A 26544-nucleotide genomic window follows, 5' to 3' on the forward strand; every position below is an offset into this window, starting at 1 on the left:
ACCTATTTGTTAAATGCTTACAGATAGAGCTTTCTTTTCATTCATAATCGATTAAATCTGTTATTTAGAGACAGATTATTTTGAAAGTTACTACTGGTAGTTTATAAAGCTCCAAAGGAGCTCCAAAAGAGCCTGCACATTTCTTAAAAAAAAATCTATACTATTTTATGCAAGGTCAATCTTTAAGGGAAAACAGTAAGAATTCATTTCTCTCTTGTTTGAAGAGTCCAGTTCCTATCTGAAAATAAATGGGGTCATATAGCAGGTTTTCTCTCCATTTCTACTATCCCTTCCTCCAAATATTTAATATGCCTTGCAGCGGAAATGCTGCTTCTGTAAACAGAATATGGAATTCATTTGTGAGTAGTGTTTTTGCCCTGTGTAGTACTAGTGATAGAAACATTTGGTTTGAAGCCAAAAGATACTATTTTAGGCTTAGTATAATTTTCCAGCTGTTGTTGGGGAAAGCATGTTACACTTCCTCACCCGTTCACTGACATGCTCATCTATACATTTATATTTGCTATTTCAAATCAGTGATGCAGCTGCCACAATATGCCTCCTCCTTCCAGCAGGTGGTAGATTATTCTCTGCATAAAATGACATCATTCCCTATCTTGCAGAAAACATGCCCTCTGAGCTGCAAAAAGGACAGAACCATTGTGGGAAGCAAAATTTACATGCATTTACCACATTGTGTTTAGTAAAACCATGTCATGTATTTTGCAGAAACAAAAAGGCAGTAAAATCAAATTATTAATGACATTTGAAAAGGAACCCATAAAATATAAATAATGAAATATTTCAATAGTTAAAACAAGGTTAATACTTTGCTGTCTTTAGAATAAACACTGGAGGAAACACTTTACATGTTTCTATTCCCATTCTACCTTTTCCTCAGCATAAAGAAAAACATTTGCATTACAGTTAAGATCAATTTTCAGATGATAGATTTGCATCTAATTGATGATTTGGTTATGTTTTATTATGGAATACAGTAATAAAAGTTTCTATTAAGAATTACAGTGGTTCAAAACATTTTCCCTCTCAAATAGAAGCTACCTTCATAGTTAATATTGGGTTGGCAAAAAAGTCATGATGCATTTTTGCTTAGAAAAACACAGAAAAATATATTATGACTTTTCCAACAATCCAATAAAGATAACTTTTACCCGACATACAACTTTGAAAAAAAAAGTATTTATTTCTAATTAAAATAGATTAGGAATTAATGTAAAACCAAAATATTTGTAAAACCAAAACCAATCGGGCTACTCAGTAGCTTACTATAAACACATGAGTCTTTATAAGAGTAAAGGACATTATGATATTTACCATGCGTTAACAATTCCTTTATTATATTTTAATCTGACAGAGAAAAATCTTCGTAATTATGCAATATATTGTAAACATCTTATAAATGAATAAGATTATTTTGATGTGTATTGAAGAAGCTTTTCCTTTCTAAATCTCTTCATCACTTCATTATCTTTTTTTTTTTTTTTTTTTAAGATTTTTGTCACAGGACATGTGCATTTGCCAGGGAGAGAGAGAGTAAGGAAAAGTGAGAAATCATCCATCAGGAAGATGGTCACACCACAATCCCTTCTCCTCCATTCTTCTCCCAGGATCTTGGACATCTGCACACACACACACACACACACGCCTGATGTGATTTTTCAAGCCACTGGTTCCAGGACTCAAACCAGAGTCAGCCATGTGGTAGTCCAGTGATGGAATCACTATGCTATCTGCTGGCCCCAATGCCTGGTGTGATTTTTAAGCCACTGAGTTCAGGACTCAAACCATGTTTAACCATGTAGGAGTTCAGGACCTTAACCACTACCTATCACTTAGGTATATTTAAATATCATAAAAAGAGTAGAATGAAATATCAATAGTTCTAACTCTATTTTGTTAATGTTTACCAGTTCATCTCTTTTTTGTGATGGAAATAATATCCCATACATTTACATAGACTTTAGAAGGAGCAGAAGTTTCAATGTATGGAGTAATTATTGTCTATGTGCATTATCTCACATATAGCAAAACTATACCCCAGTTAGAAAGAATCTTACCGTTTTCAAAGGAAGAGACCAGTTTCAAATTCATACCATTCTTAGGAGAAATCAAATGCCCCTAGTTATAAATAGTTTACAAATGATTGGCAAGCTCTCAAAATATTAAGGAACATATTCTATGTTGAAGGCCCACTGATCACCAGAGTTGATAATGTAGTTTGTCTTAGAAAGCTGTTGACTTATATCCTTTCTGGAAGATGACACAAGGTATCACGAGGAAATGCTTCCCATATCTAAAACGTTTTTGTTCTAACAAGATGGACCCAAGAAGGTAAGAAATAATAGATGGCAGTTATTTACTGTAGGGAGAAGCCTTCTTTAATTAGCCTTACTACAAAGTGGTCCCCGGTGAGTTATTGAATGGATATAAGAATGAAGAAGCCATGCATCCCACTTTTAGAAAGAGTTAAAAGTAACACCTCTCCCTGATTAGCCAATAATTAGCATGTAAAGGTAGTGTTGACAATGCTTTAAAACTTCCAGAAATCCTTTGGAAAGATTAAGACCAGAGTTAGACAACATTAAGTAGCAAATTGATAGCAAATATGTTGTTAAGTGTATGTCTATGTTGCATGTGGAAATATTTTTTAAATGTTTTCACATTAAAATAATATATTCTAGTAGAAAATTTAAAATAATCACATAAAAATAAGAATATAAGAACTTTCTACGACTTTGCCAACCACACACTATTATCACAGTAACCCTTACTATAATCCTGTACATACAATAGTGCATATCCTTGCTGGAATTATTAGAGCTCCAATCATTCCATTCAGTTCTCACTCTTGAACTTACGTACATACAACTCATGCACTCCTTCATAGAGGATGACACTTCCATCAGTTACATTTTGGTCTGGTTTCATTCTTTTCAGGTATCTTTAGTTATTAGACTGCTATAACTGGTAAATCATTATACAAGCCCAACATTGATCCAAAGATTTGTCTTTCAACATTGGCAGATCAATGGCACCAGTTTCTCAGAGTACAAGAGAAAGGTCACAGTTTCGTACTGAAATGTTTCTTAATTTTCCGCTCCTATTTATTCCTCAGACTTTGTCATAGCTGAGTGATGAAGGTGTCAGGTCACAGCTGTTGTCAGTTCATTTTTGCCTATGTGAATTTAGAATGTGTGTACTTAGCAATGCTGGATCTTAGCTTTGTGCCTTAGGCACAATTTTGGGTACTGGGACAAATTTGGCATAGCTATACACACACACACACACACACACACCTACATTTTTATGAAAATGGGACTTACTATGCGTAATTAGGATTGTAGTATATCAATCATTAATAAAAGCTTTAATTTTTTCAAGATTTCAATGAGAATGTATATCTTTTTAACCAATGCTACAGTTTATTACCAAGTGTAAATGGGACATGAAAACATGTACATTTTTTGAAAAGCAACCATAATTTTTGAAAACAATGTTAAGGTATTATTATCATATAATAACACTGTAGGCATTATATAGATATTGAAAGTGACTATGGAAAAATTTTATTAAAATGACATTTATGAAAAAAAACTTCCTTTTTTGTTTGTAAGTCTGTAAATTAATTTTTTTTAAATTATGGTTGGAACCAGCAAATGTTGTAATGGTTATGTCACTTGGCTCCCACCTAATAGACAGATTTGAGTCCCAGACCTGAAGGCTTAAAATACTTTGGGCATATTTACATGAGCATCCAAAATCCTGAGAGGAGAATGGAGAAGGGATTGTAGTGTGGCCATCACCTGGGGTGGGGGGAGGATGTGAGTTCTCGCTTTCTGTTTCTCTGTCTCTCTGGTAAGTGCACATGCCCTGTAGTAAACATCTCTCTCTATATAAAAAAAATTAAAAAATAAAAAAAGTTAATTTAAAAATATATTTTTATATTCCAAACGTTTTTTCCTGATTAAATAAAATGTTAGTGTTGGCTGTTATGGAAAAAAATGGAGATAACAAAAGACTCCCAAATATTTGATAAATTATGTGCTGTCATCAAAACTGAGAGAGGCCCAACTGTGGTGTTCCAGAGGCTGGGACCACATGTGAAACCTGGTTTGAACTCTTCAAAAAGAAATATACAAGGAACATAAAATAATGCAGGGTCGTTTCCATTTCCCCACTGCATGCTTCTTTAACTCATATTAGCTCTGTAACTTTATGTCTTTGAGTGGAGGCAAGAGAGAATGAGTAAAAATGTATTACATGATGAGTGATGGCAATGAGCTGCTCTTACAGGCTAGGGAGTATATTTCCTAATCTGTGATGAGAAAATTGTGCTTTTTTTTTTTTTTAATTGCTAGAGGGCATATGTGCTCACCAGAGAGAAAGAAAGAATCTCTAATAGGCCATAGTCAACACTGTGATTTTTATTTTTCCTCCATTCCTCCTTCCTGACAGAATTTTGGGTATACTCTGAGTGATGGCAATGAGCTGCTCTTACAGGCTAGGGAGTATATTTCCTAATCTGTGATGAGAAAATTGTGTTTTTTTTTTTTTTTTAATTGCTAGAGGGCATATGTGCTCACCAGAGAGAAAGAAAGAATCTCTAATAGGCCATAGTCAACACTGTGATTTTTATTTTTCCTCCATTCCTCCTTCCTGACAGAATTTTGGGTATACTCACCACACAAGCCCAGTGTATTTTTCAAACTATCGGAGCCAGGAATTGAAACACAGTTGGACATATGGGATCCAGTCTTCTTAACAACTGAGCTATGGAATTGGCCTGTTAAAATTGTTTTAGAAACTAAATACAATATTAAATGCTCATTTCCTCCATTAGTGAACATACACAACTTCCCCATTTCAAGATTCTTACCATGATCATGTATGCGAAGTCTCTTTACCACATCAGGAAATTTGGGTGTAGAAATCTTTGGAAGTACCATTATTCTGACTGCCATTAATCCTAATAACAAAGAACAAGTAAAATGAAAAAATAAAATCGCACTTAACTCTGAGAATGCTTTTAAATGTAACTCATCAGCCCTCCAAGCATTTCTACCATTCATCTTCATTAAGATATTGGAAGACAAAGTATGTAAATTTATTTGGTGATGAAATAGAAAAAGAAGAGAAAGCATATACTATAAACTTATGGTAACATTCTGTTTATTAGTTAGATTCAACTCTCTTAACATTGAAGTAGGGACTTAAGCAAAACAGATGAGCGAATATGGCAAAATCATAAACTTTAGGAACAGAATTTATTAAGAGTTGCAGGATCTCAATATTGCTTTTTTCAGTTTTCTATTGTAGTCATTCTGCGACATCCTAATAAACTTAGACACTTCAGTGAGTCATTTCTTGGAGATAACTCTGTTTTCTTGGAATGAATAAATTAAGTCAAGTAAGAGTACCCTGCAAAAGTGACAATGTAGACACATAACATATAGTGGTCAAACAAGTAATGAAGTAAAATGGAACCCTTCTAAACATGTAAGAGTTTAAATTGGTGCCAGCAGATTGTGTAATGGTCATGTCAGTGGACTCCCATGTAGTTGACTATGGTTTGAGTCCCGGATACAGTGGCTTAAAACACGTGGGGTGCGTGTATGTGTACCCAAAATCCCAAGAGGAGAACTTAGGAGAAAGGGACTGCAGCATGGCTCTCCCCCCTCCCGCCGGAGGGTAATTTCTTAATTTCTGTCTCTCTGTCTTGTTCTTTCTCCAATGAGCACACGTGCCCTATAGCAAAAATCTCTCTTAAAAAATACAGAGACATTTTAAATCAATAGCCAATTTTTGGGGAGAAACATTTTTGCTATTGGGTGTGTGCACTCGCTGGAGAGACAGAGACAGAGAGAAAAAGTGAGAAATCATCCTCTAGGGGGAATGGTCATACCTCATGCACACGTGCCCAGTGTGAGTTTCAAGCCACTGGGTCCAGGATTTGAACCATAGTTTGCCATGTGGGAGTCCAACAACTTAACCACTGTGCCAATTTCTAACAAACCTCCAAAGACATTTTCAAAATGTGAAAATCAAAATTTTTGCATACATTGTACATAAAAATAATGCAGTATTCTTCAGGTTATTATAGAGGCTGACCCATTCATGAGTGAAGGCTGCTTTAATCTGTTGTGGACTAAAAATAGAAATATTTTGGTACTCCAAATGAGGGGTGAGGTCTGTGAGTCCTATCTTTACTTAGGCTAGAATTTGACTACTTTAAATAATATATCATGGTGAAAATGACTCTAGAACAGTGTGGGTCCTAGATTTTAAGAGAACAAGCAGCTTCCTTCCTTTTGGTCCATTGACAAACCATATGTAGATCTGACTGACCAGAGTCTCCCTTGCTGTGAGGAAGTTCAAGTTAGTGTAGAGACAATGAGAAACAAAAGAGAAAGACAGACTTTCATGACTAGGTCCCAGCTCTACCTGTTAATTTCAGCCATTCAAGTCATCCCAGCAGGAGACAGAGTTTTCATGGAACGGAAATAATCCATGCATAATATAGGGAGCCCTGGTCATATTCCTGACCTAGTACATGGCAAAAATAAGAAAATGGTTGCTGTATTATACCATTAAATTTTTGTTAACCAATATATATTCAAAGTATTTTCTCTCATCCTTAAGCAAAATGGGGGAAATTCCTTTATTATTTCTTCCTACTCTTCAAAATTTTTTTGCTCAACTTTGGAATTTTTCCAAGTTTTCTCATTGAGATTTTCACTGCTTGACTGATTTCTTTCAATTTATATTTTGTTTGGAACACCTGCTTATTCTTGATTCTGGGTTTAACCCAACCTCACAAACTTGTGTTTTCTTTTACAAGCTTCTCTGTATCCCTAAGGTTTTTGTTCTACCTATGTAGTGACCTCTAGATCCCAGAAGTCGAACAAGAGTTAAGTAAGAACAATCACTGATACATTTGGGATATAAATTTTAATTTTTGTTTTGATAATCTGGCCTAAGAAATGATTTTTTTTAATTAAAAAGTTTAACATGTCCTGACTCTTGCTTTAAAGATTATACTACACAGCATAATTAAACTTTCAAAGAAATTTCCAAATTTCTATTATTTTCAAAGTAGTACAATATGATATTGAGAGAGATAAAAAACATTTTTACATTATGTTCATGACAATATATTTTTATAATCATTCGATTTTACCATGAATTATTGTTATTTATATCTCATTGTGATAAATTAGATACCTCAGTGAGTCATTCCTCTGAGAGAACTTGATCTATATTCTTAGAATGACTAAATTAAACAGAGTAAGAATTGCATATAAAAGTGAGTGTAGAGGGGAACCAGCAGTTAGCGTAATGGCTATGTCGTCGATTTTATCATGAATTATTGTTATTTATATCTCATTGTGATGAATTAGATACCTCAGTGAGTCATTCCTTGGAGAGAACTTGATCTATATTCATAGAATGACTAAATTAAACAGAGTAAGAATTGCATACAAAAGTGAGTGTAGATACATGTTAAGTAGTGATTGAACAGGTAGTGACGTAAAATGGAACTCTTCTAAATGCCATTACTTTTTAAAGAGTAGCACGTATAGTGAAGTGAGTGTAGATACATGTTAAGTAGTGATTGAACAGGTAGTGACGTAAAATGGAACTCTTCTAAATGCCTAAGACTTTTTAAAGAGTAGCATGTATAGTGAAAGAGTAGCATGTATAGGGTTCAGTTCTATTCATGGTTTCAGGCATCCACTGGGGATCTTGAGCCGTATCTCCAAAAGATAAAGAGAGACTATTATGCCTGATATGTCAGGCTATGCTGTCTTTTATGGTAGATACTAGGAACATGTGGCTGTTTAAATTAAATATAATTTTTAAAAAAATTAGCTCCTCAGGCATACTGTCCATTCTCCAAGTGCTCAGTAGCCTAAGTGGAAGTGTCTGCTACATTGCATACTACACACTACAGAACTTTTCAATCGTCACAGAAATTTCTACTGGTTAGAGTGGAACATTAAAGCAAGGTGAGGATCTGTGCTCACAATTATCCAAAAACTGAGAATGCAAAAATTTCTCAGTGTCATTTTTAGAGCATCATATAAATCTCTTCATTAAATACTTCACAAAAACCAGAATGCCTCAGAGATGATGAATTTATCTTAACTAGTTGAAAAATGAGGTGAAGGCCAGCGTGGTGGCACAGTGATAATACGCTGTACATGTGACACGGGATCTATGTGGAAGATTTCGTGTTTGGTCCCCAAGTAGGTTGTCCAGGTTGGGAGCACATGCTCATAATCCTGTCTGCTGGGAAGGCTGAGGGCAGATTATAGTATAAAACCCTAGTGGGGGTGCTTCTCCTCTCTGTCTCTCTCTGACTCCCAATCTCATGAAATAAATAAGTAAACCCTGGTAAAAAATTCTGAAAGAAGACCAGCAGTTGGCGTAATGGCTATGTCGCTGGACTCCCATGTTGTCGATAATGGTTCGAGTCCCAGACCCGGTGGCTTAAGCTCATGCTGGGCATGTGTGTGTGCATGCCCAAGATCCTGAGAAGAAAATGGAGGAGAAGGGATTGTGGCATGGCCATCCCCCCTGAGGGAGTGATTTCTCACTTTCTGTCTCTCTGTCTTTCTCTGTCTTTCTGGTGAGCACACATGTTCCATAGCAAAAACTTCTCAAAAAAACAAATTCTGAAAGAAAGAAGTCAATTTAGTTTTCAGCAATCATTAGAGGAACAGTTTATAATTATGGTTTTTGTTGTTGTTGTTGCCCTTAACAATTCCTTTACAGTACAGAAGCAGTATATTAATAATAATAATTCTTTAATTCTCCTACTTCTGCTGTGGTATGAATTAAATATTGTGTTTATAGATGTTAAGAAAAATATGTTTTTGCATTTTTCTGACTGACTACAAAAAAAGTGAGAGAATATGTATAGTAACTAATAAAATAATATCAAAAACTAAACCTTTGCCACATTTTGATACTAATCTTAACTTCAAAGGGAAAACATAATTCATAAAATAGTTATTCCAATAAGAATTTTAATTTAGTCAAATATGGTTGTATAAAATACAATTAGGTCTCTGGCTCATTGGATTTTGGTTATATTGTAGTTATTTTCATCTGTCTTTAATTTATCAAAAAATATATATACCTGTACTCAATGACATCATAGCATACTTACGAGTAAAGGTGAAAAAAATGCACATTTTATAAAACGAAGTAGTAAGATATATTGAGCAATATTAAGGAAGATATACAAAAGAGAAAACTACTTATGAAAGACTCCTTTCATAAAGATTTATAGGCCTCCTAAACTAATCTACAGATTCAAGAAAATCCAATTAAAATACCAGCAAGTTATATAATCAAACAAATTGTAAAATACAGAAGAATCAAAATAGTTAAAACATACAGAAGAAGAGTAAGATTTGCTTGGGGGGGCACTTTTTATATGAAAGAGATACTATAAAATCATAATAAATAAAAGAGTCTGCTTTGGCTCAGATGTAAACAAATGTAACAGTAGAAAAAGATGGAGAAAGGAGAATCAGACCCATCCATTCAGAAATCTTTCAAATAATGGATATAACAGTGTTTTTGTTAGCTGAAATCTCTCAAGCATTTCAATAAATAATGCTGTGAATATTGGTTATCCACATGGAAAAAAAATGGAGAATGTTTTATACATGCCTAAAATCAAACCCAGAGGAACACTAGAACAAAAGAAAAGAAAATATTTTTTTGTGATGATATAATTTTTTGAACAAGACAGAAAAAGCAAAGAAACTTAATAAGTGTGTCAACTACAATAGAAGTAAGACATATTCATCACGAGTACTATAGAGTAAAAAAGTCAGATGCTAGATGTTTGCAACACATAGCACAGAAAGAGGATTATTATCCAAATTACATAAGTAATTCCTGCAAACGAACAAGAAGAAGACCCAACCATGTAATAATGAATACATACATAAACTGGAAGAAGAAACATTTATCTCATTTAGTCACAGTAAATTCAAATTAAGCCATAAGAAGATGTCATATTAAAGATCTAGACTGGCAAAAATTAAAATAAATTGATAATGCAAAATGTTTTTATGGAAATAAAATTGAAAGAACTCCAATGAATGGTTGGGGGATTTAAGTTATTATAAATGTTCTATAAAACCATTTGCAGCCATATATAATAAAATTGAACACAATTTTATTCTCAGGTGTATACCTTAGATAAAACATTTCATATACAGTACAGAATAATATGTGTGTATACGTGTGTGTATGTATATATGTATATATTCATAGAGTATTTATTTTGTAGTAGTTAAAAAATCAAGATGGTCAAATATCTATATCTATATATACACAAAATGTTGATATAGTCATATGAAGAACTACTATAAATGATTATTACTGAATTATGTTTACACATAATGACAAAACAATGGATAAAAAACTAGATCTAGAATAGTATGCATAGTATGATTATATCCATGTAATTAAGAAAATTGAATAATATGTTATTTAGGAATAAGGAGGTTGTAGGTGTGCTTTTTATTAAAAACAACTAGTGTTGAGGTAAATTTCATATTTACTTGTTCAATAACTGCTATACATTTTCTTGATAATTATAAAGCTATATAAATATGTAAATATATATGTTTTAAAATAATTGCCTCAAAAATGTCTAATAGTTACCAAGATAATGAAGTTCCTTTGGTATTAAATATAAGACAGAAGGAGCTAGCAACTGATGTGGTGCTTAAAGTGCTAGAATTTCAGATGGTCACCTTAGGTCAAGACCTGGACCAGAGGCTTGAATGTTTGAATATCACACCAGGCATATGTGCATGTGTGTGTATTTGTGTGTATGTGCCAAAAAAACCGATAGGAGAATGGAAGAATGGAGAAGGGACTCTGTTTAACATGCATGCCCTAAAGCAAAAACCATATATATATATATATATAGAAAGAGAGAGAGAGAGAAAGCAAACTCCTTTAATATATATATAAAACTTTGAGATATATTTAAATTTATATATATGTATGTGTATGTGTATATATAATGTAACAAAAAACTTTTATATATATAAACCTTTTACATATACATATTTACATATATGTAAATATTTATCTCCCTACATATATGTATTTGGTCATTTTAGACTGATGCATGCTTTCAAGAGCTTCTTGGGGCTGGAGATTCTGAAAACTCTGGTAATAACCATCTGCTTTGGGTTAAAAATTTTAAATGACTTGGGGCCAGCAGGTGGTAGGGTATCTAAGGCACTGGGTCCCTCATGGCTGACTGCACTGTTCAGGTCCTGGACCTAGTGGTTGGAAGAACATGCCGGGTCCATGTGCATGCATGGCCAAAATCCCTAAAGTAGAATGGAGAAGTGACTGTGATGTGATTTCTTACTTTTCCTCTCCCTCAGTCTCTGTTTCTCTCTGGCAAACATGCACCCTATAGCAGAAAACTTTTCTAAAAAGAAAAAAAAAATCCTAAAGGACTGCCCTTGAGTAATGTAAAGAAGAATAAAATGTCCTCGCAAGCACCTCAGTTTGACTTTGCATTGTCTGGGTACCCCAGTACCTCTACCATTCAATTGTCCCAAACCATCAGGAACTATGCAAATGAAACCAAAATTCTCTCTGATAGAAGAAAACATTATTCTATATCTGTCATTATTGTAATAAATAACTTAATAAGTAAACTGCTCAGTACATAAAGCTAATAAATGAAAACCAGTTTTAAAGTGAAACAACGGAAAAAATATAGGGATACCTAAAAACAAATATGTTTACTATTGTTGAGCATATCTAAGCCACACATAAATTTGTTATAATGAAGAGTGATACAACACATTTAGAAAATTAAGACAGTCTAGAATTGAGAAATGAAATACAGTCATGTACTTAATGAACATATTTAACATCAGATGAAATGAAATTGAATAAGCAATTGGTTCCATGAAATATAGGACAGAGAAAATTATTCCAAGTGAAGCATTAAAAGGAAGAAAGATAAGAATACAAAAGTACAAAGTATCTTTAAGCTACATTGAGGAAAAACTGACATAACAATTTAACCAAATCACAGAAAGAGCTGAGAGTGAGAAGACATCAAAGACAATATTTTAAGAAACAGTAGCTGAGAATGTTCTAAAATTAATAAAACATCAGATTAAAGAAAGCCACCAAATCCAAAAGGGGCAAAAAGTATACAGTGTAACATTACATAGTAAAAATACTGAGAAAATCTTAGAGTATCTGTAGTGAAGGGAAAACATACCTTGAAAAGGATTAGACTAACAGTTAACTTCTCAACCACAACAATAGAAGTCAGATAGGAAGGTAGTATTTTTTGTGTAAACATTGTACTCATCTTCTTTGAGTAAATACCAAGAAGCATGATTATAGTCTTTCCTTTTTAGTTTAAAAAAAAAAAAAAAAAAACAGCCAAACTATCAACAAAGAAAACTGATTTGCTACAATAAAGAGAAAAATAAGAAAACTATAGTGCTATGAAACAAAACAAATCAATAAGGCTATAGAATGCTAAAAACAACAGCATAGTACTAATTGCCCCAATTAGTAACTTATTAAAATAGAAAACTGAACAAAGATGTTATTTAACTGTGCAGCCTTGTACTATAACCACTAGCCACTATAATAAATAAATAAAAATAAACACACAAAATAAAGAAGAATTCAAATGAGAGGTGACTGTCCACTGTAACTAGACCTGTAAAGTTGGGTGGGTTACAAACAACAGAAACTTGTTTCTTACAATTGTGGAGAATGAGAAGTACAAGATCAAGGTACGGGCAGACTCTCGTGAGGGCCCATATTTTCATATGGGGAATTCTTGCAGTGTCGTCCCCACATGGTGGAAGGGATGTGGTCTCTCTGTTTTTTTTCTTCACGAGTGAGAGTTATTAAAAATTTCATTTATGTATACAATCATGTCATCTGGAAATAGAGAGTCACCTCTTCTTTTCCTATTTGAATATCTTTTATTTTTTCCTCTTTTCTGTTTGCATTGGCGAGAACTTCCAGTACTATATTGAAAAGGAGTGGAGAAAGTGAGCATCCTTGTCTTGTACCTGTTTTTAGTGGAAAAGCTTTTAGCTTTTCTCCACTCAGGATGATGTTCGCTATGGGTTTTTCATCGATAGCTTTTATTATGTTGAGAAATGATTCTATGCTGATATTGCTGAGAGTCTTGAACATGAAGTGATATTGTATCTTATCAAATGCTTTTTCTGCATCAATCTATATGACCATATGGTTTTTAGCTTTCTTCCTGTTAATATGGTGCATTACATTTATGGTTTTGCATATGTTGAACCAACTTTGCATTCCTGGAATAAAGACTACCTGATCATGATATATAATCTTTTTGTAAGTTATTGGATACGAATTGCTAGTATATTGCTGAGAATCTTTGTGTCTATATTCATCAGAGATATTGGTCTACAGTTTTCCTTCCTTGTCCTGTCCTTATCTATTTTAAGGATAAGAGTGATAGAGGCTTCATAGAATGAATTAGGGAGAGATTCACCCTTTTGGATCTTTAGAAATAACTTGAGCAGTATGGGGGTTAACTCTTTGAAGGTTCTGTAGAATTCAGAGGTGAAGCCATCAGGGCCAGGGCTTTTCTTTGTTGGGAGGTTATTTATTACTGATTCAATCTCCTGGCTTCTTATGGGCTTATTCAGACTTTCTATATCCTCCTGGTTTAATCTTGGCAGATTGTATGTGTCCAGGAATTTGTTCATCTCACCAAGATTGTATTGTTTGTTGGTATAGAGTTGTTCATAGTATCCTCTAATGATGTTTTGTATTTCTACTATGTCTGTTGTTATATTGCCTGTTTCATTGCAGATTTGATTTACCTGGTTCCTTTCTCTCGTCTTCCTATTAAGTCTCGCTAAGTGGTATATTGATTATGTTTATCTTTTCAAAGAGCCAGCTTTTACTTTCATTTATTTTCCGTATAATTCATTTATTTCCTATTTCATTTATTTCTGCCAATATCTTTATTATTTTCTTTCTCCTGGAGTTTTTTGGATTTTTTTTGCCGTTGTTTTTCCAATTCTCTGATCCAAAACAAACAAACAAACAAAACAAACAAACAAACAAACAAAAACACGAAGACCCTGGCTTTTGACAGGAAATGGAAGAACATGAAAGATTTACTGCTGAGTAAAGCAAGCCAGGCTAAGAAGGAGAAACATTGTATCTCTCCACTTAACATATACTGAGTGTACACACTCTATGATTGAAATTGATCGCTGAGTGTCCACACTCTATGATTGAAACTGATCTAGTAATGGATATGGAAACACTGTAAATAGATGTGAATACCAGATATAGTGTCACTGTAAATAAATGTGACTACCAGATACAGTGTATGTGAAAGAGTAGAGTCTGAGGAAGGACATTTAGAAGAAAAATAGAGGCAAAGCATTAATGGGACAAAGAAATGTGTATTATCTGTTGAAGATAATTTTATAGTTTTATCAACTGGACAAAAGAGAAATGTTCACATTTTGGAATATTCACTTTGTAAGCTAAATAACATGATTGAATGTATAAAAGAAAATGCAATTTAAAAAAGTCATTGAAAATGAAAATTAAAATTCCATTTATGACAACTCTGTCTTCATGATCTAATTACCTCCCAATACTATCACCTGGAGAGGTTAGAGTGTCAACATATGAATTTTGGGGTAACAGAAACATTCATAAAGTTTTAACAATAGGGAACATAGACTCCATTCAAGGTTGGATTAAGTGTGGGTCTATTACAGTTCAGCAATTGTTTGATTGATGTAGGCAGCTTTTCAGGAACTTTAAGGAATGCAGTTTTGGGAAATAGCCTCCAGAAAGCAGAGTTAATTATCAGGCAATGCTTGGGGGCAGCCATCTTGTAATTACTGAGTATGAAGCTAAGAAAAAAAAAACTCAAGTATAGGTATTAGTTTTTATGGATCTCAATAAAGAATGATATTTATGTAATTTTATAGGGATCTAAAACTTAATTCAAGGAATTTTAATATATTTATCTATTCTAAAGGGGTGAACCTATTGTTCACTTGTTGAGGGCGGGGGTGTCCTGGACCAGTTTCAGCCTAATTCTATTTCATGTAAAGAAAAGGTTATTTTTAAGCTTATGTTAAATGTGTCTTGAAGGGACTTCCAAAGGTCAAGAAGATTTCTTCCTAGATGGAACTTTAGCACACCCTCCATTGTGACCACAGGGATGAAGCATTGTGATTAACAGTAGATGGTCAGGGCAAAGGGGAGCAGTCGGGGGACTTTTGGGAAATTTTATTACATACTCAAAATGTATGAGAGAGCTATGTAATTCTTTTATAGTAGTTTATCAGGGAGTCAGAAGGGGGTCACTTCCCAGAAAAGCTACTACAGTCTCCAGAGCATACAGCAAGCAGCCTTGCCAACATGCTGAGTCGACCCAAGCTTTGCTCATATGTTGGGGAGCATACAGCAGCGGCCTTGCCAATGTGCTGAGCTGACCAAAGCTGTGCTCAAAGGTCAAAGGCTCAAAACAGATCCTGGGACCCCACTGGGTTGGACTCCTCCAATACATATAATAAATTATAAATTTATTACATATAAAAAATTATAAATTTTGTGTATAAGAAGAGAGTAAACACAAACATGTACACCTTTATTCAAAACTGAACAATTAGCTAATAAAACCTGAAAGATGGGGCCAGCACAGGGTATAGCATTTAAGGCACTGAACTCCCACATGGTTAACCATAGTTTGAGTCTTGGACCTGGTGGTGTGAAAATCATGCTAAGTGTGTGTGGGTGCACAAAATCCCAGAAGAAGAATGGAGGAGATGGGACCAGCAGTTAGCGTAATGGCTATGTCACTGGACTCCCACGTAGTCGACCGCGGTTCGCGTCTCAGACCCGGAGGCTTAAATCTCACGCCGGGCGCGTGTGCGTGCGTGCCCTGAACAATTAGCTAATAAAACCTGAAAGATGGGGCCAGCACAGGGTATAGCATTTAAGGCACTGAACTCCCACATGGTTAACCATAGTTTGAGTCTTGGACCTGGTGGTTTGAAAATCATGCTAAGTGTGTGTGGGTGCCCAAAATCCCAGAAGAAGAATGGAGGAGAAGGGATTGTGGCATGGCTATCCCCCTCCAGAGGGTGATTTCTTTCTTTACCTTCACTGTTTCTCTCCAGTGACAAAAAGATTAAAAAAGAAAAAAGCTGGAAAGAAATGCAAGAAAGTAATTACAACAAAAGGTTCATAGTAAACTCTCTGATGCTATGTTTGACGTTTGATCACTAAAACATTGGATCTCTTAGCCCCCTGTCTTTCCATACTGCCTTGTACCTGGGGAAGCCAGAAGTAAAGCCCACATGCTTCCTTCTTTGGTGCCTGGGAACCCAACACAAGCCCCAAACCTTGTGTGGAAATCCCATCTGGTACTACCACTTAAGTACCTGTCACTTGTCCTTTCTGCCTCTAGCTTTACGCACCTGCTTGAAAACTTGCTCTGTGATCCCAGTAAAGATTAATTATCTGAGTAATAAATCTGTGTGGTTTCATCAGTCTTAATATTTGTACTGAACTTTGGCTGGAAGATAGCTGCTACACTACACACTCATGAAGCACCCTTTAAATAGTCCTTACAACGGTTATCCCTGGGAACTAGGAGAGGAGACCATCTTCAAGAAAGAGCACTAGTTGGGGTTACCTGAATGTGTCTCATTCACCATTGTTTACATGTTAATTTATGCTTCACATGCTTTTATATATGCTTTATTTTCCACAAGTTATAAAAGAAAGATAATGCAAAGAAATGAAAAATATGAAATTTGGGATAGTAGTATTTGCTCATCACAGAAAAGCAACACCTGCCACTGGAGAAAGAGACATGGAGTTTTAAAAGTTACATTGCTCAAGGTCGATGGTAGCTCCACTGGCATTCATTAGGAACATACGTGGGGCCCGCTGTGGTGCAGTGGTAAAGCAATGCCCTATGATGCTATACCCACATGAGAAGATCCTGTGTTCATGTACCAGGGTCTCCTTGTACACACTGGATGTGCACAAGCATATGAGTATGATCTGGGCTGGCTCGGGCCAGGGTGGATCATGGAGTGAAGACCCTGTTATGGGTGCCTATTTCCCTTGTTCTCCCACCCCTGCCATGGAAGAAATATGTAAATAAGTAAACTTAAATATGGTATTCACATCTTCTAATAAAATGCTATGTTTGAGAATGAAGCAAGTTATTTTGTTACAAAACACAAAGAGCTTATAAAAAAAGTAACTAAGGATATAAGTTTATGGGAGTGAAACTGAAGTTACAATTTAGACCTCAATCATAAATTTTGATAGGTACATTCTTTACATACTAGAGTAGAAACAATATGTGGAGTGAAAACTTTACACTATCCTGGATATTATTTCTAATGGAGTAAGTATGTTTAGTATGCCCATTTATTACAGCCACACACACACACACAAATGAGCAACTAATCCTTGCTAGTTCTTTGAATGGGAGATAAGCAGACTCATTCTCAAAGGTAACTTTGTAAGCCAATACTGACAGAGTGTATCTTCCATTAGAAAGCTTTAAAATATAAGTGAAAATACTAGAGTCAGACTATGAAAATACTTGTTCAAAAACTGGATTTCTTCTGTGTATGTAAACCAGGAAAGGACACAATGCTTTTTCTTCCTTTATTATAGCATGTGTGTGGGTATTCTCTGCACTACATTCTGATATCAATGAGCAAAGGCCTTGTTCCAACTATCATTTCTATTTTAGTACAGGGAGAGGTAATGTAACAAAATATAGGTTTGGGATTTCAGATACAGTTTTATTTTAGATACAGTTTTATTTCCACAAATTTAAATTCTCTTGGGTGTGTTTCTTCATTACTTTGCATATTTTTGCTATAGGGCACATGTGCTTGCCAGAGAGACAGAGAAAAAGTGATAAATCATCCCCCCACCCCGGTGGAGGGCCATCCACAATTCCTTTTCCTCTATTCTTCTCTTGGGATTTTGGGCACACACTTACACTCCTGGCAAGATTTTAAGTTGCTGGATGTGGGACTTGAACCACCATAGACTATGTGGGAGTTCAGAAACATAATCATTGTACTATCTGCTGGTCTCATTACTTTGCATATTTAAAATGTGAAAGTTTTCTAATCTATATCTTAGTTTATGAACACCTTTTAGGAACAAAAAATGGATATTTTCTTAATTACTTTTAAAGAGAATGAAATATAAATGTATACATTGTTGAAAACTAAACTCACAAAGACTAATAAAATGGTACAAGGAATATATTTCATGTAATTAATGAAAGCACATGTTTGTGCTTTGTTAATATTTTTAATACCCATTAACTTAGTTGAAAGCAGAAGTTGCCAGAGTACACTCTTCCTTTAGACAATTTTGTTCTTATTTATTTATTTATTTATTTTTAATTTGTCAGAGGGTACATGCACTTGCTGTAGACAGAGAGAGACACTGAGAAAGGGAGAATGAGAAAGCATATCCCAATGGGGCATGGTCACACCACAATCCCTTCTCCTCCATTTCTTCATACTGTGGAGATCTGGGGCACACACATGCACCCGGTGTGATTTTCAAGTCACTAGGACCAGTATTCAAACCACATGATTGACAAAGTGGGAACTGACTTTAAACATCCGGCCATCCAGTCAGCCCTATTTTTGTATGCTAGAGATTTACAGTTGAGTTTGCCAAGAGAAAGAGATACAGGTAGGTTAGTGACTTGAGGGTTGAGGGTTTTGAAGTTGAGGTAACAATAGAAGTCTCCAGGGAACCAGCAGTTAGTGTAATGGCTATGTCGCTGGACTCCCACATAGTCGACCGCGGTTCGCATCCCGGACCCGGTGGCTTAAAACTCACGCCGGGCGCGTGTGCGTGTGTGCCCAGGATTCTGAGAGGAGAATGGAGAAGAAGGGATTGCGGCGTGACCATCCTCCCTAGGGAGTGATTTCTCGATTTCTCGCTTTCTTGTCTCGAAACACCTCTGCCTCATAAGAAAAAAAAAAAAAAAAAAAAAAAACTTTCCAAAAAAACAATAGAAGAGTCTCCACAAGAACATCAAGAAGTTTGGTTTGACATTAAAGAGTGATCATGATTCACACCCCATTTCCTGCTTGAATCCTGTAATCTGAGGCAAGATTTCAAAAGAAAATGATTAGACAGACTTTTGGGAACCCAGTCTCAAAAACGAAGCTTTAAATACATGCCTTAACTGTTCTTGCTCGCATGGGATTAACTGGGTTAGGATGATATATGTTTCTTCAGTTCTCCACTTGGACCAATGATCAAGCTGCATTGAATGCCCTCAGCTGAGCTGAAGTTCTCCCTCTGTATTCAACACAGAACTTTGTTCAACTCTTGGATAGTGTGGACAGAATCTTGGTAATATTAAAATTGAATTTTCTCTCAAAGTAATGAGGGAATAAGTCTTAAATTTAAGCTAAATAATATTTTGAAATAGAATGTATCATTTCCTGCACATATGAATTAGTGTGTGTGTACCTAGAATTCTGTGTTTGTACTTACAATTATGTTTATTTTATTTTAGTTTTTAGTTTTTATTAAGGGTGCACGGAGTCAACAGAGAGAGAAATAGAGAGAATGAAAGACAGAGAAAGTGAGAAATCACCCCCTAGAAGGGAAGACTATGCTGCAGTCACCTCTCTTCCACTCTCCACTTGGTATTTTGGGCAAAAATGCATACATGCCAGGCAAAATTTTCAAGCCACTATATTTGGAGGTTGGGCATGTGTGATCCATGGCACTAACCTCTATGCCTCCTGCTGGTCCCCAATTATATTTATTTTACAATACCATGTGTTTTTTTTTGCACCCCATAAATATTTTTTCAAGTAAGTTATATACTCATTGATCTTCTAATATTATATAAATAAGGGAAAATCCACTTGATATTCACATAACACTAAAAAAAATTTTTAAATAGTAATCTGGCATCATAGTTAGCATTATTGGACTAACTTCAATCTTTTTTTTTTCCTGTCTTCTACTAAATTCAGTGAATCTAGTTTGTTTCAGACAAAGCCTGGAGGTTTTTGAGAAGAAAGACACATGTTTTCATACATTTTATATAATTTGCATTCAAGAAAGATTAAAAAAGTAATTGAGTACAGGTTCGTGAAAAAGTATATATAAAAAAAGAGTAGCCATGGAAAGTGGCTCCCCGCTAGTAAGTTAGAGAAAATCATGTGAATTATGCTTTTAGAATGAATTTTAATGAAACTGTGTGAAGATATGGTTTATCTAAAGTATGCTGCATAATTTTAAGCCCATGAATACATAAACATAATTATGATTCCAAGTTAAAATGTTCTAGTGTCAAACTTGGTGCTACTGCCAAAATATTAATGGAAAACAGAATATTTGGCACGTAGAACCCATCAGTATTTTTGAATAATGCTAAAAATTATGGGAAATAGACAATATTTTTCATCATGCAGTAATGTTGCTATTCAGTTGTTGAAATAACAGAGGACTATAAAATGAAAATGAGTTACCATAAACTTTCACTGCTGAATTTTCAGTAAAAATAGCACTGAAAGAATTCGCCATATCAAAAATAATCCAAAAGCCTCAGCTCTTTAACACATTGGTGAACTCAGAACTAACATGGCTGGCACAAAATCTTGACTTTTAGAACAATTCTTGGCTTATTTTAAGAATTTCTACTAGCTTACATTTAAAACATTAACCATACACATTTTACTTAATTTTTTTTCAGGACTGAGTTTATAATTACAGTAGAAGAAGCACTTAAAGAGGACGGTTAGCTCTCTTTGCTACAAACATGCATCCTAACAGCAGACAGTAATGAGGATTGGCAACTGAAAAGCAGATTTTAGGATAAAACAAAAAAAAAATAGCACTAATACTGAATTCTAAATGCACACTAACATTTGTAATTTAAAGAAAAAGAAAATAAATTTATATTCTTCAGTAGCATACATCTATATCTTACCTTGTGGTTAAACAAAATAAATTACCTTTTGGAACATTAATTTGTCATGTAGAAAATTTTAGGGAAAACTTATATTCTCGAGGAAAATAACATGAACTTCCAACTTGGAAATAAAGAACATATATTATATACTCTTATAATTGTTAAGAATCATGGGATTCCAGAGTCAAATGTGGTATATCTAATTATGCTGGGAAAGGTCTTTTCAACTTATGTTTAGTTCTTATATATTTTATAAAAGGAAATTATGTTAGGTTCCTCTATAATTCCTTTTTAATGGTTTTTTTGTTTGTTAGTTTCTGTTTTTACAGTTAAATATAAAGAAACAAAAGTGCTACAGGGGGCTGATGCTGGAGTATGAACTAGTTTCAAGTACTAGATCATTAATTCACTCATTTAAATAAGTATTTCCATGAAACATATTTATATACTAATATATAAACTATATACTATTTTATTATACTAGATATATTGTATACCATGTTATAGTATATATTTTAATATATTAAGTATGTATTCATGTATAAATATATATTTTAAGGGATGTTATTTAAAATATCAAGAATACATGGAGACGTCTCTGTGTGTGAAGAATAGTAAATGAGGGAACCAGCAGTTAGCGTAATGGCTATGTCGCTGGACTCCCACGTAGTCAACTGCGGTTCACGTCCAGGACCCGGTGGCTTAAAAAACTCACGCCAGGAGCATGTGCGTGCGTGCCCAAGATCCCGAGAGGAGAATGGAGGAGAAGGGATTGCGGTGTAACCATCCCCCCTGGGGAGTGATTTCTCACTTTCTGTCTCTATGTCTCTTTCTGTCTGTCTGGCGAGCGCATGCGTCCTATAGGAAAAAAACCTCTCCAGAAAAAAAAAAAAAAAGAATAGTAAATGAAAGTCATGTGGTAGACAAAATGCCCTCCCAAAACTGCCTAGACCATAATTTCTGGCATCTGTAACTACATTGGTTTAGACGGCAGATGTAACTAAGTTATGGATCTTAAAATAGGAAAGGAAGAGAACTTTCTCTAGCTGGAGTGAGAAGGAAAATTAAAAAGTTCAAAGCATGTAAAGATTCATCATTATTATTGACTTGAATATGCAAGGAGCAGCATGACAGAGAACACAAGGTGGCCTTATGTTGCTGAGAGAGGTTCCTGGGTGACCACAGACAAGAACAGAAGATTTCAGTCTTAACAACCAGGAGAACTGAATTCTGTCAGGGAGCTGAATGATCTTTGAAGCAATCTCCCAGACACTGTAGAGAAGGGCCCAGACTAACAGACACATTGAGTGTGGCCTTCTGAGACCCAAAGAACAGACACTTGCTGAACTCACCTGAACTTCCAGCTTACGGACTGTGAGGAAATAAATCTGGATCATTTTAAGAGACTAAATGTATGGTAAACTGTTACAACAACAAATATAAATCCTTATTCATCTATAGATTTATTTTCCATTTTTAGATAGTTACATTTCAATTATTGAGAAACTCAAACTATGTGGAATGCTCAATTAGTTGATAAGGTCAAGGAAATCATCTGGTTCCCCAGCGTGGTGCCCAAGGCTCTATAGTGATTCTGTATTGATTCAGTTTCTACAAATGTCAAGAAGTAAAATATGTACCATAATAAATCTCTCAAGGATATATAAGATAGAAACAATGAAATCCATAAGTTTATTTTATTCAGTGAGCTCTCATCTAGTTAAATATCTGTATAATATAAATCCACAGCATTATCAGAAACAGTAGTTGCAAATATTGTTATCACATGGTAAAAGAAAAAAAATTAATAAAAAAAATATGTTCTATGGTGCATGTGCTCAACAGGGAAGAGAGAGAAAGAGAGAAAGTAAGAAAGCACCTCCCAGGGGGGATAGTCAAGCCCCAATCCCTTCTTCACCATTCTCTTTTGGGATTTTGAGCATGTAAACATAGGTTCCTGAAGTGTTTTTCAAGCCATTGAGTCAAGACACAAACCATATAGTCAGCTATGTGGGATCCCCGCCCCCTTACCCCCCCATCCCCGGGGGGGGCCAAAAAAAAAAAAAAAAAAAAAAAAAAATCATTTAAACCATATTTGAAAATGAGGGGACTTTGAATTTTTAGAAAAATTCATTGAAAGAAATATGCTGGCTAAACCATTATATTTTAGAATACATATGAGTAAAACTTAAATATCTCCTGAATATCTAACATTGTATTTATTTATGTGTCTTTCTTCTTTCTCTCTCTCAAATACACAAGCAAATACATAACCTACTCTCGTAGCATTTAATTTTTATTCTGAACTGTGTACTATAGAAACTTTCACATACTTAGAAAAAATATGCAAAAACTGAAATTGAAAAGATCTTTCTTTTTTTTTAGAGTAAAATAGGGCGTTTCAAAATTCATGGATAAAGACAATTTTCTTTCTCATTCTTTTACTCATTCTATTCTGGATAGATAGGATTAAAGGAAATATGGGATAAATATCATCTATTCTAATTTTTAGATACTTCAATCATACCCAAGTGTATAAAAACATGGGATTGAACTGTGCGTTCTGTGATTGCTTCCACAGAGTTTCTCATGGTGATTGGTCACTACATGTCAAATACTAGTCTTTTTTAAAATCTGGTTATATTTAATGACCAAAACATTATAATATAATGGGGTTTATAACCCTCTTACTGCAGATGAAGGAAAAAGTTTTAAATAATTAAGGAACTTGTCAAGGGCCCATAGTTAGTAAGTGATACAATTTATATTTGAATCCAGGTAATCTTTATTTTTGAAATTATGCCTTTTCATCTATGACTAGGTATAGTTCTCATGAGAGCTTAGCCAAGTTAAATCATGCTTTATTCTAAGTAAAGTATTCATAGCAAAGCAAGCTGTTCTATGTGTAAATTTTCATCAACTGAATAGGAAACTGGAAAAAATATTACCTGGTGTCATTCACGGTAAACATGTTTATGATGTCTTTTCTAAATCCCTGAAAAGCAAAATAATCTCATTAGTGTTTAAGCCACTTTAAATCCCAGTGATATAAATCCATTTTGTGGATTTCAATGAAGACATTAAAAACTCACTATAAATAAATATTTAATGAGTATACATCACATAAACATTCACATCAATTCAATTTGGTTTTTATATGTATTAAGATAAAAGAGAAAACATTTATTCTTCAGCAATTTAATGATTGTTAAAAAAAGCTATGTAAATTTTCTTTGTGTGTATATAAAACATGATGTATCAGTTGTTGATATGATACTACTAAAACATATTTAGGAATGAATTTTATTAACATTTAAAATATTTCCACATCTAAAGTTAGCTATCAAACTTCAAATTTGTATTTCACAAAGAGGAGTGAGAAATAGCTTAGAGTAAATAAAGAGAGTATGGTGTCTTGAAATCCAAGGCAAAAAGTGTGTGAAAATAACAGGGTGCTGTCAGGATTTCAAATGGCAGGTACATAAATGGGAAGGAATAGCTCAATTTCATTGAGCTATATAGAGAGAGCTCAGTGTTGACTGAAAAAGTTTGGGTTAAAGGTAGATTTTCAAAACCATAATCCAGAAGAGTTAGAGAGAATGCTTTAGATATGTACAACAATGATTGTGAAAAATGAATCATAAAATGTCAAAGAAAAATAAAGATTTCCATTGTAAAGAGAGAGTGAGACTATTTAAAGGAGATAAACAGAATATAATAAATGGAAGTAATACTTCGGAAGACTTACTGCCAGAAAGAAGTTATTGTTCAAAATGAAGAGGAATGCAAGATCAAGAAAGTCTATTTTTCTTTGTTTTTGTTTTTTAGGTTTTTGCCATAGTGCATGTGTGCTTGCTGAGAGAGAGAGACAGACAGAAACAAACAAACAAAAAAAAAAAAAAAAAAAAAAAAAACAGAGAGAAGGAAAGGAAGAAATCCTCCCCTCCAGGGGGTATGGCCATGCCACAATCCCTTGTCCTCCATTCTCCTCTTGGGGTTATGGATATGTAGGCACATGTGCTCAGTGTGATTTTCGAGCTACCTGGTCCAAAACTTGAACCATGGTTAGCCATGTGGGAGTCCAGCACTTAACCACTACACCAACCGCAGGCTCAAAAAAACTCTGTTTTCTTTTTTAATTAAATAAAGTACTTAAAATGTGTTAGAAAAATACTATGTTAACAAATTATGGTGAGTAGTTTTTAATTTTTATAGTATTTGTTATTTACATTTTTCATGAAATGTTTTCTTTTTTTGTACTTTAAATACAAAAGTGCATCTAATGTTTTCATTATTTATAATATCATCAGGACACAAAATGGAACATTTTTGATGGATCAATATGATTATTGATCTTATTCACATCCCCATTAGGGTGCTTCCCACTTTTCCCTCTCTCTCCCTGTCATCTCTTTGTCTCTCTCTCTCTCTCTTTAGGGGGCACACACAACCTCTGGTAGATTATTTGTAAAATGTGTTCTTGTTTTCCTATTTATCCAAACAGTGTAGTCTCTCAAAAAATATCTAAATATATGAAATAATATTTTAATTTAATTATCTTTGATATTTTGTGAATTTTTAATTGTATGAAATAATTTAGTCATTATTAAGATATATTTGTCAGGAAGATAGACCAAGGTTATTTAATCTATCAGGTTGCTAATTTGGTTAAAAAAACTTTAAATATTGGGGCTGGCAGGTAGTGTGGTGGATAAGAGAGCTGGACTCCCACCTGGCCGACTATGGTTCGAGGACCGGACCTGATGGGTTCCTTTCTCACTTTCCCTCTCTCTCTCAGGCACACTCTGTCTCTCTCTGGTCAAAAATAAATAAATAAATAAATAAATAAATAAATAAAGTTAAATAAAATACTTCTTAAAAAAAAATTTAAATATTTATGTGTATAGTATGTAGATCTCCATTTTACCCTTGTACTGTACTCACCTAATATTGAAGATGGCCTTGCCAGCTGAGTAAACAGTCTTCGAGTTCAGAGCACAAGAAAAAGTGAACTAGAAATCTAGGAGTTCCTGAAGAATGCTGGAATGTTACACTTGGATTCAGCTTCGGATCTCAAATATTATAGGAATGAATGTTAAGGTAGGGTGAAGAAAAAGCCCTCTGGAAAACAGAAGTTCCAGAAAATGAATAGTAGAGTTATTTGGGGTATCATTTAATAATATATTGGAATTACCAATGATCTAAGATAGGAATGCTGTATAAAAAGGTGACAGTAAACAGGAGCAAAACAAAAAGACAATAAGAAAGGTATCTGAGAAATGAACGGAATTAACCTGGAAGTCAGTGAATCATACCAATGCTGTATGATGTAGTGTGACATGTTACAATTGATTTAAACATAAGTGGTATTACTGCAACTTCAAGAATTTCCCACACTTCTAAACCTAACTCCAGCATAGTCTAACATGTATTTTAGATCATTTAGATACATTTCAATGTTTCAATTCAATTATGTAACAATAGCTTTG

The 26544-nt window shown here is 34.3% G+C and overlaps 1 long non-coding RNA gene across 1 annotated transcript in view; it reads right to left on the bottom strand.

Moving 5' to 3' along the window:
* Window positions 1–4695: 4695 nt before the first annotated feature.
* LOC114008237 (uncharacterized) overlaps window positions 4696–26544 on the bottom strand; it is a 33936-nt gene continuing 12087 nt past the window's right edge. The window contains exons 2-5 of the long non-coding RNA XR_003549787.1: window positions 26000–26176; window positions 24004–24050; window positions 4898–4987; window positions 4696–4804 (exon numbers count right to left, since the gene is read on the bottom strand). This is a non-coding gene — a long non-coding RNA (uncharacterized LOC114008237). The remainder of the gene's footprint in view (window positions 4805–4897; window positions 4988–24003; window positions 24051–25999; window positions 26177–26544) is intronic.

The sequence above is a fragment of the Tupaia chinensis genome, unplaced genomic scaffold, assembly GCF_000334495.1.
Source record: "Tupaia chinensis unplaced genomic scaffold, TupChi_1.0 Scaffold000313_1, whole genome shotgun sequence".
In the NCBI taxonomy this organism is placed as follows: domain Eukaryota; kingdom Metazoa; phylum Chordata; class Mammalia; order Scandentia; family Tupaiidae; genus Tupaia; species Tupaia belangeri.